Source organism: Dasypus novemcinctus, chromosome 2 (genome assembly GCF_030445035.2).
Source record: "Dasypus novemcinctus isolate mDasNov1 chromosome 2, mDasNov1.1.hap2, whole genome shotgun sequence".
NCBI classification, from domain to species: domain Eukaryota; kingdom Metazoa; phylum Chordata; class Mammalia; order Cingulata; family Dasypodidae; genus Dasypus; species Dasypus novemcinctus.
This window is the reverse complement of record NC_080674.1, coordinates 91,994,145-92,006,321: the sequence shown is the minus strand read 5'-3', so window position 1 is coordinate 92,006,321 and position 12,177 is coordinate 91,994,145. Positions and strand designations below refer to the sequence as shown.

Below are 12,177 nucleotides of genomic sequence, written 5' to 3'. Positions count from 1 at the left end.
AGTGTTTCGTATAATTTCTATATCGTTGAATTCATTGAGATCCGCTTGTGACACAACATTTGGTCTATCCTGGAGAAAGATTCATGAACACTGGAGAATAATGTATATCCTGCTGTTTTGGGGTTCAGTGTTCCATAATGTTTATTAAGTTTAGTCAATTTATCATATAATTCAAGCTTTATCTTTCTTTATTGATCTTCTTCACAGATATTATATCCAAAGTTTAGAGTGGTATATTGAATTCTCCAACTATTATTGTAAAGATATATATTTCTTCCCTCAGTTTTGCCAGATTTTTCCTCATGCAACTTGGGGCATCCTGTTTAGGTGCATATGCATTTATGATTGTTATTTCTTCCTGATGAATTTCTCCTTTTCTTTAAAAAAATTAAAAAAACAAATCAATTTTTGATACACATTAATAAAGCATAAAATTCATCCAAAGTGTATAATCAATGGTATTTGTTATAATCACATAGTTGTGCAATCATTACTCCAACCATTATTAGAGGATTATCATTATTTTGACAATAATAAACAATCAAACAAAAGAACCACACACAAGAAGATGACACAACAAAAAGAAACACAGATTCCCAGTGCTGCTGATAAGGATAGAAGGGGTCACAGAAGAATACACAGCAAATGGACACAGAGAGCAGAGAAGTGGGGGGTGGAGGTGTGTGTGTGTGTGGGGGGGGGGGGATAAATAAATAAATAAAAAGAAAAAAAAGAAAAACAAACAAGAAAATTCCTCACCTTTCAATCTTTCTATGTTTCCCCTGCTGTTCATTGCAGCTATTTCTGCTATTTCTGGCTATTCTTGCACAACTATTTATTTGTTTATTAAAGTAGTTTCATTGAGCTATGGACATATACCATATGATCTATCCAAAGTGTATAATCATACTATTTTTAAGTAAAAACAAAATATTGTACATTCGTCACCTCAAACATTTTAGAACAATTTCATTCTCAAAAAAAAAAAAGACCCTTCACCCCTTAGCATTCCTTCCACAGCCCTACATAACTACTAATCTAATTGCATCTTTATAAATTGATTTATATTTTCATTTTAAATAAGTGGAATCATAAAATATGTAGTGCTCTGTGTCTATCTCCTTCACTTTGTATAATTTTTTTTGTCTGATATTAACATTTTGTAGTATTAGCTTACATTTGTTCAGCTTTTAATATATAATGTCCTTCTCTGTCTCTAAAGCTACTCCACCTTTTTTTTTGTTTTTGTTTTTTTGTTTTGTTACTACTTGCATGGAATATCTATTTCCAGCCTTTCATTTTCAATCAATTGGTATCTGTAATGATTAGGCTATTGTGTCAACTCAGCCAGGTAATTGTGTCTAGTTGTTTGGTCAAGCAAGCACTGGGTTAACTGTAATACAAGGGCATTTATGGACTTTAGTTACCATTGACTTTACTGCAGTGGTAAATCATAGATAGCAGGTTATAATTACATCAGCCAGGGAACTTGCCATCAGCAATGAGTGATGCTTAACCCAATCAGTTGAATGCCTTCAAAGGGGAAGTGATTCCAGCATTGAGAGAGAATTTCCCAGCCCAACTCTGGACAGGCAACATCTCCCAGAACTCATTAAGAACCTTCATTGGACTTTCATTGCAGCCCCTGGTTGCAGCCTGCAGGCAGAACCTGGACTTGTGCATCCCCATGGCTGTGTGAGAAACTCTTATAGAATTACATACTATTAACAGATATCTCTTGTTGATTCTGTTTCTCTAGAGAACCTGACTAATACAACTTGGTACTGGGAGTAGTTCTTGAGAAACAGTCTTAAACATGGGGTGTCTGAAGTGGTTCTGGGAGTTTCGCAATTGTCTCTTTACCCTAATTGGACTCAAGGGTACTGATGACTCTCTTTGCAATAGCAAAGAGGCTGCTAACAATCCATGGCACAAGTTGGCAATCGAGATACCCAAAATAGCATCACTGGATTCCCCTCCTTCCATGCTTATAAGAAGCAAGGACCTGGGTGAGAGTGTTTTCAACACCTTAACAGAGTTTGTGGAGTGAAATGGTATAATGGTATTGGCTGGCTCCTCCTAGATACTCTGGATACTGTTACAAAAGAACGAGATGAGTTAAAGGCTTCCAATTTGAAACTTAAACACCTAAATGGATGGTGTGAAAGTTTCTATGTGTGTTCTGAAAGAAAATCTTGTCTCTTATAGCCATAGGCTCAAAAAGAACCAAACTCAGACTCTCATTGGATGAATAGTGGAGTTACAAAGGAAACTAAAATCTCAGCCCCACAAAGTTTCTGCTGTTAAAGTGAAAGCATTGACTGGAAAAGAGTGGAATCCAGAGAATTGGGATGGAGACTGATGGGATGATGATGATATTGATAGAGACGTTGGAACCCTGAATTATGCTGAGACTTTACCCAATAAACCTGCCATGCCCTACCCTGTCCAGACCACACCTTGTCAACCTTGTATCATACAGCCACCAGCCTGCCCCAGGGTGTCTGAAACAACTTCCAGCCCTGAGGTGGGTACCAGCCAAACTGAAGCCTGCCCTGCCCAGTCTCTGGCCTGCCCGAGGGAGTCTGGGCCTCCTCCCAGCCCTAAGGCACATACCAGCCAAACTCCAGCTTGCTCTGCCAAGCCTACAGTCTGCCCTGAGGAAACTGCCTTCCAACCCCTGCCTGAAGAGATTAATCCTGTTTCACCACAAGAAAATGCACGAGAATGCCCTGAAGTCGGTAGCTTGCAAGGCATTTCTAATCCTTCTCCTTACCCAACCCACCACCTCTCTTGTCTTTGAGACCTATTACTAGACTAAAATCACAACAAGCCCCCAAAGGTGAAATACAAAGTGTGACTCATGAGGAAGTAAGGTATACACAGAGTGAACTGAGTTTTCCAATTTATATAGACAGAAATCAGGGGAATATGTATGGGAATGAATCCTAAGCATATGGGATAATGGTGGAAAGAATATAAAGTTGGATTAGGCTGAATTTATTGATATGGGCCAACTAAGCAGAGATTCTGGATTCAACACTGTAGCCCAAGGAGTTAGAAAGGGCTCACAGTTTGTTTGGATGGCTGATTAAAACATGGGCCAAAAGATGGCCTAGCATGTCTGAGGTTGAAATGCCTGATTTGCCCTGGTACACAGTAGAAGAGGGAATTCAAAGGCTTAAGATTGAAAAGCTAGAATGGATTTACCCTTTGAGAGTTGCCCACTCACCCCAGGAATGTCCAGAGGACACACCTTTAACCAGGACTGTGAGGAATAAATGTGTAAGACTAACTCAATCTTCCCTGAAGAGCTCTGTGGTTGCTCTTCTCGGTAGTCCAGATATTACTGTAGGGAGGGCTGTGATGGAATTAGAATCCCTAGCCATTATGGGGATGATTGGATATCCATCTGCTAAAAGTCAATTATGGGCAGTTAATCACCAAAGTCAAGGTGGGCAATAAAAGGCAGATTCAAAAAAACATTCAAAATAGTCTGAGTAGTGTAGAGTTATGGCAGTGCCTATAACGTCATGGGTACCAACAGTCAAATAGAAGGGCAGTCTACTAAATTTATTTGGGATCTGTATAAACAGAAGGGTTCTGGGTCAAGTGAATGAAACCCTAAATCAAATTACATATGCAGAGAATCACGGCCCCTTAATTATTTGCCAGAATTGAGACAGTTTACAGACCCAGAGTTGCTTGAATGAGGAGGAGGCCAGGTCTCCTTGGGGAAGGATACTGTTAAACTGCCCAAAATTTATACTCTTAATCTTCCTCCCACCTTTCCCCAACGAGATCTATGCTCTTTTACCAGAGTAACTGTGCTTTAGGGAAAAGGAAATGATCAGACATTTCAGGGATTATTAGATACTGGCTCATAAGTGACATTGATTCCAGGAGATCCAAAATGTCACGTAGTCCACCAGTCAGAGTAGGGGCTTATGCAGGTCAGGTGATTAATGGAGTTTTCACTCAGGTCCATCTCACAGTTGGTCCAGTGGGCTGCTGGACCCATTCTATGCTTATTTTCCCAGTTCCAGAATGCATAATTGGAATAGACATACTCAGTAATTGGCAGAATCCCCACATTGGATCCCTGGCTGGTGGAATGAGGGCTATAATGGTTGGAAGGGCCAAGTGGAAGCCACTAGAACTGCCTCTACCTAGCAAAATAGTAAACCAAAAGCAATACCAGATTCCTGGAGGAATTGCAGAAATTAGTGCACCATCAAAGATTTGAAGGATGCAAGGGTGGTGATTCCCACCACATCCCCATTCAACTCTCCTATTTGGCCTGAGCAGAAAACAGATGAATCTTGGAGGATGACAGAAGATTATCACAAACTTAACCAGGTGGTGACTCCAATTACAGCTGCTGTCCCAGATGTGGTATCATTGCTTGAGCAAATCAACACGTCCCCTGGTACCTGGTATGCAGCTGTTGACTTGGCAAATGCTTTTTTCTCAATTGATATTAGTAAAGAAACAGTTTGCTTTCAGCTGGCAGTGTCAACAGTATACCTTCACTCCTGCCTCAGGAGTATATGAACTCTCCAGCCCTATGTCATAATATTGTTTGCAGGGATCTTGATCATCTCTCTCTCCCACAAGACATGACACAAGCCCATTATATTAATGACATCATGTTGATAGAACCTAATGAGCAAGAAGTAGCAAAGACTCTAGACTTATTAGGCATTTGCGTGAGAGAGAATGGGAAATAAATCCAACTAAAATACAAGATCCTTCCACCTCAGTGAAATTTCTAGATGTCTGATGTTGTGGGGCATGTCAAGATATTCCTTCTAAAGTGAAGGATAAGCTGTTGCATCTGGCTCCTCCTATAACCAAAAAAGAGGCACAACACTTAGTTGGTCTCTTTGGATTTTGGAGACAACACATTCCTCATTTGGTTGTGCTACACTGGCCCATTTACCTGGTGACCAGAAAAGCTACTAGTTTTGATTAGGGACTGGAATAAGAAGAGGTTTTGCATCAGGTCCAGGCTGCTGTGCATGCTGCACAACCACTTGGGCCATATGATCCATCAGATCCAATGGTTCTCGAAGTTTCTGTGGCAAATAGAGATGCTGTCTAGAGCCTTTGGCAAGCCCCTATAGGAGAATCACAATGCAGACCCTTAGGATTTTGGAGCAAAGCCCTGCCATCCTCTGCAGATAACTACTCCCCTTTTGAGAAACAGCTTTTGGCCTGCTACTGGGCCTTAATAAGGACTGAATGCTTAACCATGGGCCATCAAGTTACTATGAGACCTGCATTGCCTATCATGAGCTGGGTATTGTCTGACCCACCAAACCATAAAACTGGGCATGCACAGCAGCACTCCATAATAAAATGGAAGTGGTATATACAACATAGGTCTGGAGTGGGTTCTGAAGGCATGAGTAATTTACATAAGTAGCCCCCTACCATGGTACCTTCTCTTTCCCAGCCCACAGCTTTGGCCTCTTAGGGAGTCCCTTATAATCAGTTGGCTGAAGAAGAGAAAACGCAAGCCTGGTTTACAGATGGTTCTGCACAATATGCAGGTACCACCCAAAAGTGGACTGCTGCAGCACCGAAAGACAGTGGTGAAGGCAAACCCTCCCAGTGGGCAGAACTTTGAGTAGTGCAGCAGATTGTTCATTTTCCTTGGAAAAAGAAATGGCCAGAGGTCCGTTTGTACACTGATTAATGAGCTGTTGCTAATGGTTTGGCTGGATGGTCAGGGACTTGGAAGGAACATGATTGGAAAATTGTTGACAGAGAGATCTGGGGTAGAGGTATGCGGATTAACCTTTCTGAGTGGGCAAAAGACATGAAAATTTTTGTGTCCAACATGAATGCTCACAAGAGAGTAACTTCAGCAGAGGAAGATTTTAATAATCAAGTGGATAAGATGACCTGCTTTGTGGCTAATGCTCAGCCTCTTTCCCCAGCCACTCCAGTCATTGCCCAGTGCACTCATGAACAAAGTGGCCATGGAGGTAGGAATGGGGGTTATGCATGGGCTCAGCAACATGGACTTCCCCTTACCAAGGCTGACTTGACTACAGCCACTGATGAGTGCCCCATCTGCCAGCAGCAGAGACCCACACTCAGCTCCTGATATGGCCCAGTCTTCAAGCTGACCAGCCTGTTACGTGGTGGCAGGTTGACTACACTGGACCACTTTCACCATGGAAGGGGCAGTGATTTGTTTTAACTAGAATAAACACATAGTTTGGTACAGGCTTGCATTTCCTGTACACAATGCTTTTTCCAAAACTACCATCCATGGACTTACAGAATGTCTTATCTACTACCATGGCATTCCACCCAGCATTGCTTCTGATCAAGGAACCCATTTCACAGCAAATGATGTGTGGGAATGGGCACATGCCAATGGAATTCACTGGTATTACCATGTTCCCGATTACCCTGAAGCAGCTGGATTGATAGAGCAGTGGAAGGGCTTTTTGAAGACTCAATTACTGTGCCAACTAGGCAGCAATACTTTGCAGGGTTGGGGCACTGTTCTCCAGGAGGCTATGTATGCTCTAAATCAGTTTCCACTCTATGGTGCTGTTTCTCTCATAACCAGGATCCATGGGTCCAGGAATCAAGGTGTAGAAATGGGAGTGGCACCACTCACTATTACCCCTAGTGACACACTAGGAAAATTTTTGCTTCCTCTCCCTGCATCCTCAAACTCTTCTGGTCTACAGGTTTGAGACCCAAAAGGAAGAGTGCTGTCACCAGGGAACACAACAATGATTTCATTGAACTAGATTTTAAACTGCCACCTGGCCACTTTGGGCTCCTTTTACCTCTGAATCAACAGTCAAAGAAGGGAAATACTTCTCTGGCTGGGATGATTGATCCTGACTATCAAGGGGAAATAGGACTGCATCTACATAATGGGGGTAAAGAAGAGTTTACCTGTAACACAGAAAGTCCTCTAGGGCATCTCTTAGTACTGCCATGTCCTATGATTAAAGTAAATGAAAAATTGCAATGACCCAAACCAAGCAGGACTAACAATGGCCCAGAATCTTCAGGAATGAAAGTTTGGGTTACCCCACAAGGCAAAGAACCACAGCCAGCTGAAGTGCTTGCTGAGGGTAATAGAAACATGGAATTGGTAGTGGAAGAAGGTAGTGATAAATATGAACTTTGACCATGTGACCAGTTACAGAAATGAGGACTAATATGATCATGAATCTTTCTTCCTTGTTTCATTATGATGATGATGGTATATATACACAAAATGAAGTTCTTTGTCTTCTTCCCAAACTTTCCCCATATCATACAACAAGTTATATCTATTTCATGTCATAATATTTGAAGATGTCAAGTTTGAGAGTGAATATTATCCAAGAACTTTCACCTTATTCTGTATGGAATTAATGTCTTTCCAGTTGTACCCAAGAGAGTTGAACATAGTTAGGCAGAAATATATATAATATGCAAGTCTGCTATTGTTTTTACTTAGAAACTAAGTATGGTTTAAAGTAATGTGTATGGTTGCTGAGATGACAAGGGGTGGACTATGGTTGTTAGGCTATTGTGTCAACTCAGCCAGGTAATTGTGCCCAATTATTTGGTCAAGCAAGCACAGGGCTAACTGTAATACAAGGGCATTTATGGACTTTAGTCACCATTGACTTTACTGCAGTGGTAAATCATAGATAGCGGGTTATAATTACATCAGTCAGGGAGATTGCCATCAGCAATGAGTGATGCTTAACCCAACCAGTTGAAAGCTTTAAAAAGGGAAGTGATTCCAACATTGAGAGAGAATTTCCCAGGTTGTCTTTGGACAGGCAACATCTCCCAGAACTCATCAAGAATCTCCTTTGGACTTTCATTACAGCCCCTGGTTGTGGCCTGTCTGTGGAACCTGGACTAGTGAATCCCCATAGCTGCATGAGAGACTCCTATAGAATCACATCTTATTGACAGATATCTCTTGTTGATTCTGTTTCTCTAGAGAACCCTGCCTAAAACAGTATCCTTGGGTCTAAGGTGAGTCTCTTGTAGACAGCATAGATGGCTAATATTTGTTTATCCATTCTGTCAGTCTGTGTCTCTTAAATGGGGAATTTAAAATGCTAATATACAATGCTGTTACTGTAAATGATGTTCTTATTTCATCCAATTTGACCTTTAGATTTTGTCATATTTTATTTTCACAAGTATTTTTTTACACCTTTTTGCTATTTTTACTGATATAATCTTCATTTCTAAACTCTCTTTCAAACCTCCCTCCCCATCTTTTCTTTTAGGCAAGTAGCACTGCCTTTAGATATCCTGCAAAGCCAGTCTCTTGGTTACAAAGTCTCTTGGTTTTTGTTTATCTGTGAATATTCTAAACTCACCTTGATTTTTTTTATTTTTTATTTTGTTAAATTTATTGAAGCATTTCACCATAAATAAACATACATAAACAATAAGTGTATAATAATAGTTGTGTGCTTACAAAACAAACATACATAAAATCCCACAGGACTCTCACATTGTCCTACCACCAATACCTTGCATTGTTGTTAAACATTTTTAACTAATGATTAAGGGTATTGTCAAAATATTACTACTACCCAAAGTATTTTCCCCCAATCCTCCCTATTTTTATTATTATCTTTATATCATTTATATATAAACCTATATAAACAATAAGTGTATAGTAAAAGTTGTGAACTTACAAAGCAAACATGCATAACCTCATAAGGGGTCCCATACATCAACCCTCCATCAACACCTTGCATTTTAATGAGACATTTGTTGAAATTATGAAAGAATATTGTCAAAACCTTACTACTATCATCTTTATCTTACATTTGGGGTATTTTTCTCCCAACCCATCCTATTTTTTTTTTTTTTAAGATTTATTTATTTATTTAATTCACCCCCTCCCCCCGTTGTCTGCTCTCTGTGTCTATTTGCTGCATCTTGTTTCTTTGTCGGCTTCTGTTGTCGTCAGCGGCACGGGAAGTGTGGGCGGCGCCATTCCTGGGCAGGCTGCACTTTCTTTCGCGCTGGGTGGCTCCCCCTACGGGTGCACTCCCTGCGCATGGGGCTCCCCTACGCGGGGGACACCCCTGCATGACTCCTTGCGCGCATCAGCACTGCGCATGGGCCAGCTCCACACGGGTCAAGGAGGCCCGGGGTTTGAACCGCAGACCTCCCATGTGGTAGACGGACGCCCCAACCACTGGGCCAAGTCCGTTTCCCCCATCCTATTTTTAAAAATTTTTTTTATGACAGGAGTTGTAAACTTATAAAACAATCATGCACAATTCCCAAGCAACACTCCTCTATCAACACACTGCACTGTGGTGGAACATTTGTTACAGATAATATCATCTGATAGTTACCACATCCATAGTGTACATTTGGTACACATTTTCCTTACTGCCCTATTACCAACAGTACATCTGGCATAGATGCAAGAATATTGCACTATTACTATTAACCACAGTCCAGAGGTCACTCCAGTTGTATTTTTCCCATGCTTCTCCACATTCCCACCACCTTGCAATAGCGATGCACATTTGCTCTAACTAACAAAGGACACTCTTGAATCTGTACCATCAACCACAATTCTCATCCATCTCTTGCTTTACTTTGCTGTTCAGTTCCTAGATTATTCTCAAGCACTCTGTCAATTGGCATATACATACTTAGACTACCATTTTCAGCCACATTCTCATTTATAAACTAGTTGTTACTCACTATGTGTTACCATCCACTCTATACATTTCCACACTTTTACAGTAAAGCTAATTAAAACTTCTACTTACATTAAATATCAGTAACCTGTCTCAGTCCTTCTCTTATCTCCTTTAAGAATCCACCACCTACCAGCAGGTCTTGAAGATATATTCCTACAATTTATTCTACAAGCTTTATGGTTCTTGCTTTTATTTTTAGGTTTTTGATCCATTCTGAGTTAAGGGGTCCTCTTTCCTTCCTTTGGTGATGGATATCCAGTTTTTTTTCAGTACCATTTGCTGAATGGACTGTTCTGCCTGAGCTGTGTGGGTTTGACAGGCTAGTCAAAAATCACTTGACTATACATGTGACAGTCTATTTCTGAACTGTCAGTTTGGTTCCATTGGTATATGTGTCTGTCTTTATGCCAGTAGCATGCTGTTTTTACCATGATAGCTAGGTGATATGATTTAAAGTCTGGAAATGAAGGTTCACTTTTCCTTTTTAAGATGTTCCTGGTTATTCAGGACCCCTTACCCTTCCAAATAGATTTGACAATCATGTTTTCAATTAAAAAAAAAATACTGGTGGAATTTTTATAAGGATTTCATTGACTCTGTATATCAATTTGTGTAGAAGTGACATCTTAATGATATTTAGTCTTCCAATCCATGAGCATGGAATGTTCTTCAACTTATTTGGGACTTTTTTTATTTCTTTTAACACTGAGTTGCAGTTTTCTGAATATAAGTGCTTTACATGATTTGTTAACTTTATTCCTGACTATTTGAGTTTTATCCGTCATATTTTATTTTCACCACTCTTTTGATATTTTTAGTTACTTTTTTTCCCCATATAATCTTCATTTCTAGATTCTCTTGCAGGCCACTCTCTCCTGTCTTTTCTTTTCAGGCTCTAGCACACCCTTTAGTATTTCCTGAAAATCTGGTCTCTTGGTTAGAAATTCTCTGTTTCTATTTATCTATGAATATTCAACTTGCCTTCATTTTTGAAAGACAAGTCTTGCCAGATATAAGATTTTTGGCTAGAAGTTTTTTTCTTATAGTATCTTAAACATATCATACCACTGTTTTTGGGAAATGGAGCTTCAAATTCCAGTCACAGAATAGCTCATGGGGCAGCTTGTGCCACCAAAGTAAGATAATCACTGGTCTCTGAAGCTTGGCCAGTAATTTCCTGGAGAGGCTGGTGAAAGTTCCTCCAGCTTCCTCCCTACTGGAGGTGTGGTTGGGGCTTATGCTAGAGCTGCTGTCTTATTTGGATGAAAAGAAACCAGTCCCTACCAGCACTGTCATTTTCAGTCTTCTCTGCTTCCTTCATGCCAGGCATGGAGTTAAGATGGCCTCTCAACTCTTAAGAGGCTACCAGCCTCTTTCTGACTTGGACAGGTTCAAACTTTAGCTGCTCTTAGGATTATACTTTAGCCTGCCAAATTTACTCATCAGTAGCTGAAGATGGTGCTCAACTGTCTCTTCCTCCCCCATTTTTGGGAAGTGGAGGTATCAATTCCAGCTGCCCATCAGCTTCCAAAGTGACTTGTGCCTCCAGTGAAGAATGAGCACCTGCCTCTGTGGCATGGAGTGCTCTACTTACGAATCTTCTCCGCCGATGAGCAGTCCCCTTCTTCTATTCCTTCAAGGATGTAGCAGGATGCTTTTCTGGTCTCCTGGAGCCCCAAAACAGGTGCTTCAGCTAGCTCCAGATAGCTCTGGATATTTACTAACTGCCTTGTAGTAGGAGCTGACTCTAGGAGTTCCTTGCTCCACTGCCATCTTGCTCATTGTCCCTCACCCTCATTTTTGAAAGACAATCTTGCTAGATACAAGATTCTTGGCTGCCAGTTTCTATCTTGCAGTCTCTTAACTATATCATATTACTGCCTCCTCACATCCATGGTTTCTGATGAAAAACCAGCACTTAATTTTATTGGATCCCGTGTATGTGATGCATTGCTTTTTTTCTTGCTGCTTTCAGAATTCTCCCTTTGTCATTGGCATGTGACATTCTAATTAGTATGTGTTTTGGGTAGGCTAATTTGGTTTTATTTGGATTGGAGTACATTGTGCTTCTTGGACAAGGATATCTATGTCCTTTAATATGTTTGGTAAATGTTCTACCATTATTTCTTCAAGTATTCCTTCTGCCCCCTTTCCCTTCACTTCTCCTTCTGGGACACCCAAGACGTGTATGTTTGCACATCTTCTGACATCATTTTGTCCTTGAGACCCTCTTCAATTTTTTCCATTCTTTTCTATGTTCCTGTTCAGAAGCCATGTCTTCAAGTACACTGATCCTTTCTTCTACCTTCTCAAACTGGCTGTTATAAGCTTCCAGTGTATTTTTTTAAAAAGATTTTAAAATTTATTTCTCTCTCCTTCCCCCCACCCCAGTTGTCTGTTCTTTGTGTCAGTTGCTGCATGTTTTTCTTTGTCCGCTTCTGTTGTTGTCAGTGGCATG

General features: G+C 40.6%; 1 pseudogene; it reads left to right on the top strand.

Annotated features, from left to right (window-relative positions):
* The first annotated feature begins 3,120 nt into the window (after positions 1–3,120).
* On the top strand, positions 3,121–7,201 carry LOC139439983 (uncharacterized; annotated as a pseudogene).
* The last annotated feature ends 4,976 nt before the right edge of the window (positions 7,202–12,177 follow it).